A 7500-nucleotide genomic window follows, 5' to 3' on the forward strand; every position below is an offset into this window, starting at 1 on the left:
ACAGAGTATCAGTACCTTGAAAGAAAAGTTGAACTTACGAAGCATCAGTTATGGTGTGCAAGAGAGACGATTGCGCTGGTATGGTCATGTAGCGAGAATGGATGAGGATAGCTGTGTGAAAAAGTGCCACACCCTAGCAGTTGAGGGAACCTGTGGAAGAGGTAGGCCCAGGAAGACCTGGGATGAGGTGGTGAGGCACGACCTTCGTACATTGGGCCTCACCGAGGCGATGACTTCTGACCGAGACCTTTGGAAATATGCTGTGCGTGAGAAGACCCGGCAAGCCAAGTGAGACCTAAATCTATGGCCTCAGCCAGTCCACTTACGCGTACCTTCCTTCATTGGACACTAAACTCCACTTGCGAAGACCTGTGGAGGCAAGTGAAATCGAAATCGAGTTAATTTGGAAACTAAACCCCACTTGCGAAGACCTGTTGAGGCAAGTGAAATAGAAAATCGAGTTAAGTTGGACACTAAACTCCACTTGCGAAGACCTGTGAAGGCAAGTGAAATCGAAATCAAGTTTGCGAAGACCTGTTGAGGCAAGTGAAATCGAAATCGAGTTAAATTCGATGACTGGCACCCATGCCAACGCCGTCTCCTTCATTAGACACAAAACTCAGCTTGCGAAGACTTATTGGGGCAAACGAAATCGAAATCGTGATGGCACCTGTGCCTGCAGCATGTATATGGACCTTCGAGTGGGATCGTTGCCGGTGCCCCTGGACAGGCTCATGTGCGGGTGACACATGAAATGAAATGCACCATTTTGAGCGTGGCCGTTGCCAGCGCCCCCTGGACTGGCTCTTGTGCGGGTGATACATGAAAATTTTTTCGAATCGAGATCGTTGCCAGTGCCCCTGGACTGGCTCTTGTGCGGGGCCGTTGTAGGATTTTCGAGCGAGATCGTTGCTGGTTCCCCTGGACTGGCTCATGTGCGGGCGACACATGAAATCTTTCGAGTGAGATCGTTGCCAGTGCCCCTGGACTGGCACTTGTGCGGGTGACACAAGAAATATTTTCGAGTGAGACCGTTGCCAGTGCCACTGGACTGGCTCTTGTGCGGGGCCGTCGTAGGATTTTCGAGCGAGATCGTTGCTGGTGCCCCTGGACCGGCTCATGTGGGGGCGACACATGAAATCTTTCGAGTGAGATCGTTGCCAGTGCCCCTGGACTGGCTCATGTGCGGGTGACAAGAAATTTTTCGAGCGAGACCGTTGCCAGTGCCCCTGGACTGGCTCTGGTGCGGTGCCGTTGTGGGATTTTCGAGCGAGATCGTTGCTGGTTCCCCTGGACTGGCTCATGTGCGGGCGACACATGAAATCTTTCGAGTGAGATCGTTGCCAGTGCCCCTGGACTGGCTCTTGTGCGGGTGACACAAGAAATTTTTCGAGCGAGACCGTTGCCAGTGCCACTGGACTGGCTCTTGTGCGGGGCCGTTGTAGGATTTTTGAGCGAGATCGTTGCTGGTTCCCCTGGACTGGCTCATGTGCGGGCGACACATGAAATCTTTCGAGTGAGATCGTTGTCAGTGCCCCTGGACTGGCTCTTGTGCGGGTGACACAAGAAAATTTTCGAGCGAGACCGTTGCCAGTGCCCCTGGACTGGTTCTTGTGCGGGGCCGTTGTAGGATTTTCGAGCGAGATCGTTGCTGGTTCCCCTGGACTGGCTCATGTGCGGGTGACACATAAAATCTTTCGAGTGAGATCGTTGCCAGTGCCCCTAGACTGGCTCATGTGCGGGCGACACATGAAATCTTTCGAGTGAGATCGTTGCCAATGCCCCTGGACTGGCTCTTGTGCGGGTGACAAGAAATTTTTCGAGCGAGACCGTTGCCAGTGCCACTGGTCTGGCTCTTGTGCGGGGCCGTTGTAGGATTTTCGAGCGAGATCGTTGCTGGTTCCCCTGGACTGGCTCATGTGCGGGCGACACACGAAATCCTTCGAGTGAGATCGTTGCCAGTGCCCCTGGACTGGCTCTTGTGCGGGTGACACATGAAATTTTTCGAGCGAGACCGTTGCCAGTGCCACTGGACTGACTCTTGTGCGGGGCCATTGTAGGATTTTCGAGCGAGATCGTTGCTGGTTCCCCTGGACTGGCTCATGTGCGGGCGACACACGAAATCCTTCGAGTGAGATCGTTGCCAGTGCCCCTGGACTGGCTCTTGTGCGGGTGACACATGAAATTTTTCGAGCGAGACCGTTGCCAGTGCCACTGGACTGACTCTTGTGCGGGGCCATTGTAGGATTTTCGAGCGAGATCGTTGCTGGTTCCCCTGGACTGGCTCATGTGCGGGCGACACACGTAAAAGCACCCACTACACTCTCTGAGTGGTTGGCGTTAGGAAGGGCATCCAGCTGTAGAAACTCTGCCAAATCAGATTGGAGCCTGGTGTAGCCATCTGGTTTCACCAGTCCTCAGTCAAATCGTCCAACCCATGCTAGCATGGAAAGCGGACGTTAAACGACGACGACGACGACAGAGTGTGATAGGTAAATTGTTGCCATTTTATATTTTTAATTTTGTGAATATGCATTGTTTGTTTTTACTTTTGTCAACTACACAGTATAGGAGGGTCAGTTGGGTACCATCTGTGCGCAAAACAGTACCATGACGCAATTCACTCAGCCAGAAATTTGGAAATGATATGTACCACTTAGCATTCACCCCAGAAGCTTCAATACAAGCATTTCAGAGTGTTTGTGTGTCAATCTGAGGAGTTGCTGTGTCCTAAAAACATGTACCGAGTGTTAAAAATTAAACATCCAGTCAATATCAAGGTGTTTGGAGTGATAGCAATGTTATGCCTCCATTCATCTTCCCACAAAACTTCAGACTCAACACAGAAGCCTACATCAAGTGTCTGGAGGAGTTAGTGCTGCCCTGGGTCATGAGGGTGGCTGCTGGAAGACCCTATATCTGACGACAAGACTCTACACCATACCATACAAGCAGGAGAACTCAGTCATGGCTGTCAGACAATTTCTGCAACCACATCACTCCTAACATCTGGCCACCTTAGTTCCCAGACTGCAACCCCCTTGGTTATCATGAGTGGGGTGCAGTTGTGCAAGAGACAACATTCGGATGGTGCTTTTATGTACCACTAATATGGAAAGCCAGTCAGGTGGCACTGGCAATGACCCACGCATGAATGGTGCTTACTGAGTGCCACCAGCATGGGAGCCAGTCAGGTGGCACTGGCATTGGCCACAACTACAATTTCCATTTGATTGTGATTTGATTTGATTTGATTTGATTTTGATTTTGGTTTTACTTGATTGGCAAGATCTCCTCAAGCACAGCATATCGCTCGATGATTCAAAGGTACTTTTTAAATGGGCTGTTTATGTGACACTAGTGTAGGCTACAGCTGTGATCTCACTTTACTTGCAGGATCTTCTCAATCACAGCATATCTCCAGAGGTTTTGGTCTCTTGTCATTGCCTCTGTGAAGCCCAACGTTCGAATGTCATGCTTCACCACCTCATCTCATGTCTTCCTGGGTCTCCCTCTTCCACAGGTTCATTCCATTGTCAGGGAGTGACACTTCTTCACACAGCTCTCCTCACCCATACACAGCACATGACCATACCAGTGCAGTTGTCTCTCTTACACACCACATCTGATGCTTCTTATGTCCAACATTTCTCTCAGGGCACTTACACTCTGTAGCATGTGCACACTGAAATTACGCATCCAGTGGATCATACTAGCTTCAATTCTTTCAAGCCTATGTATATCTTCAGCAGTCATGGCCAATGTTTCACTGCTGTGTAGCATGGCAGTTTGCACACATGCATCATGCAATCTACCTTTCACTCTGAGCAAGAGGCCCTTTGTTACCAGTAGAAATAGGAGCTTTCTGAACTTTGCCTAGGCTATTCTTATTCTAGTGGCAATGCTCTCTGAGCATCCACCCCCACTACAGACTTGGTCACCTAAGTAGCAGAAGCTATCAACTACTTCTAGTTTCTCCAAACGGCATGTGATGGAATCAGTTTTCTGAGCATCTCCGATATTTATTGCCCCTGTGTATCTGCCACACATAAATGCTATCTTCTTGGTTAGCCTTCCATTGATGCTGCTGCACCTCTTATGTGTCCATAGCTTACCCTGGGTACATCTTATGGAGTTTCTAGCTATTTACTAGGACTCTGGTTTTTGCAATATTGACTCTAAGACCTCCACACCTGAAATTTCTTCTCTAGTTCTGGTAGAGATTCCACTATGAGAGCAAGATCATTAGCATAGAGGGGTTTCCAGGGGCAACCTGTCTTGACTTCCTCTGTTATTGCCTAGAGGACTGTGATGAATAAGAGGAGGCTACTCAGAATTCTTCACTATACTCATTGCCGACCCTTACCTTACTAACAGCATCCCTGTACAGGACCTGTACAGCTCTTATCAACCACTCGTCAATCCCCAGTTTCTGTATCGCCCACCAGATAAGGGATCAGGGAACCCTATCAAAGGCTTTCTCCAAGTCAATAAAAGCCAAGTATAGGGGTTTACCTTTGGCTAGCTATTTCTCCTGCAGTTGCCGTACCAGGAATATAACATCAGTGGTGCCTCTACCTGGCACAAAACTAAACTGCATCTCACCTAAGCAGACTCTCTCCCTATTTAGTTGGGCTATGACCCTCTTCGTGACCTTCATCACCTGATCCAGCTGTTTAATACTTCTATAGTTATTTCTATCTAAAGCATCACCTTTACCTTTGTAGCAGTTGACTATGGTGCTGCTACACCTATCATTGGGTATGACTCCTTCGTGAACTACCTGGTTTACAATATGGGTGACTAGGCCATAGATAATATATATATATATATATATGTATATATATATATATATATATATATATATATATATATATATATATATATATATATATATATATATATATATATATTTACACACGCACAGACACAGACACAGACACACACACACACACACACAAGACTGTTATTTGCATGGCAAAAACAATATAGCTATATACATGTATGTCAGGCATTCCCATTAACAACTGTCAACATCAGAGATAACTTAAAAACAACACTTCTAAAGAGAGCTTGGAAAAAAGAAAAAGAACTGACAAACATAACATCAGTCTGCAGTGAATGACATCATTGCAGGCTGGTTGTCACATAACACAACCTTCATTATTTTTTTCTAATTTTGCACTTGTTAACATTAGACTTGTATCCATATACATACACACATACACATATGTATGTATTTATGTGTCTACATATCTGTGTGTATATATGTGTGTGTGTGTGTGCATGTATACATATACATATGTATGTATGTATATATACATATGTATGTGTGCGTGTTGATAGATAGATAGATAGGTATTGTTTATTTTTAAACTGCTGCAAAACAGCCATGTTTTGTGATTTCACAGTTATTCTTAGCCAGCTTCATGATGTTTGGTGCAGCTGCAGGGAGTAATACTGCTGTGCTGAAATCATGATGTTGACAGTTGATTATGGGAATGTCCAACATACATCTCTCTCTCTCTCTCTCTCTCTCTCTCTCTCTCTCTCTCTCTCTCTCTCTCTCACTCACTCTCTCTCATATACCCCCCCCCCCCACACACACACTCATACACACATACGTATACATACATATAAACACGTTAAATACACACACATATACATACATACCTACATACATACATGCATACACACACACACACACACACACACACACACACAGAGTCAGTAGTATTCATATTATACACAAACACACACAGACACACACACACACACACACACACACACACACACACACACACACACATATATATAATTTTTTTTTCTCCGTGTTTTTCTCCTTGTCTCCGTATTCTTTCTGTTGAAGAGCGTAGCTCGAAACGTCAAAGACTTTCCGTATTCCCGAGCGTCATACTAATATATACTTTTGTTATTTACACCACCTGTCCTCGTCTGTTGTTATTTTTTGTATATTCTCCCATATATATATATATATATATATATATATATTTATGCATATATATACATAAATACATACTTATATATATACATATATACACTCTTGGAGTGGTTGGCGTTAGGAAGGGCACCCAGCTGTAGAAACTTTGCCAGATCAGATTGGAGCCTGGTGTAGCCATCCGGTTCACCAGTCGTCAGTCAAATCATCCAACCCATGCTACCATGGAAAGCAGATGTTAAACGATGATGATGATATATATATTGTGTGTGTGTGTGTGTGTGTGTGTAATGCAAAAGTCAAACAGACAAAACAGTTGAAACAGTTAAAAGTGATACAGAAATAACACAATATGCTGATCAAGGTGTGAGTTTAACTCTTGAATAAATGAAAAACAGGGTTTCCTTTTTTTGATGTCTCAGACATCCTTGGTACTTCAAAAGAAAAGGTGCTGAATGGGAAGGATGAGGGGGAGCGATAGAGAGAAGGAAGAGAGAGAGAGGAAAGAGAGAGGAGGGAGGGGGAGAGAAGGGAGGGAGAGAGGAGGGAGGGGGAGAGAAGGCAGGGAGAGAGGGAGAAAGAGAGAAATTTCCTTTGGAAGGAAGCACGGAGAGATGAAAAGTTGTAGGACACTGGGGGGCAGGGGTAAAGTAGGGTTAGATTGCTGTTTTATGAGGTGAAGTTAGAAAGGGTGGTGTGGGTAAGTGTGTAGGTACATGTATCAGTGTGTGTGTGTGGGTGGATGGGTGTGTGTGTGGGTGGATGGGTGTGTGTGTGTGTGTACGTGTGCGGAGGGGGGGTGAGTGTGTGTTTTGGGACGTATTTGTATGTATGGATGTGTCGTCATCATCATCATCATCATCATCATCATCATCATCATCATCACCATCATAATCATTTAACATCCATGTCCCATGCAAGTAGGGATATGTGAATGTATAAATTATGTGGCATTACTGTATATGTGTGTGTGTGTGTGTACATGTGTATGTGTCTCTGTGTATGTGTGTGCATCTGTGTGTGCATGTGTGTGTGCATGCATGTGCATATGTATGTGTGTTGTGTGCATGTTTGTGAACTTTGTAAATGCATATGGGCAAAGCTGTGTGAAAGTGTATGAATATATACGTTAGGTGTGTGATGTGCTGTGATGTGATAGAGTGCACTTACAATGTGAATTGCATTTATTGTATATGTGTACTTGTGTTGGTTAAATATGTGATTTGATTAAAGAATATGCATCCATTTCTAGACAGACTATATGTAGGTTTTTGTTGTGCTTTGCATGCATTTGTAAATGAGATATCTGAAACATAATATAAACTGTGTTTTTTTGTGTATATATATGTCTTTGTATTGTCTCATTTGTGTATAAGTAAATCAAACAACATTATTCAAAGTATGTGCTTGTGTATATGTGTATGTGTGTGCATGTGTTTGTACATGTGAGTTCATGCGCATGCATGCGTGCGTGTGTGTGTGTGTGTGTGTGTGTGTGTGAATGTGTGTGGGCAAATAAAGATATATTTTTATACATACAC

Source organism: Octopus bimaculoides, chromosome 3 (genome assembly GCF_046866305.1).
Source record: "Octopus bimaculoides isolate indiv1 chromosome 3, ASM4686630v1, whole genome shotgun sequence".
NCBI classification, from domain to species: Eukaryota; Metazoa; Mollusca; class Cephalopoda; order Octopoda; family Octopodidae; genus Octopus; species Octopus bimaculoides.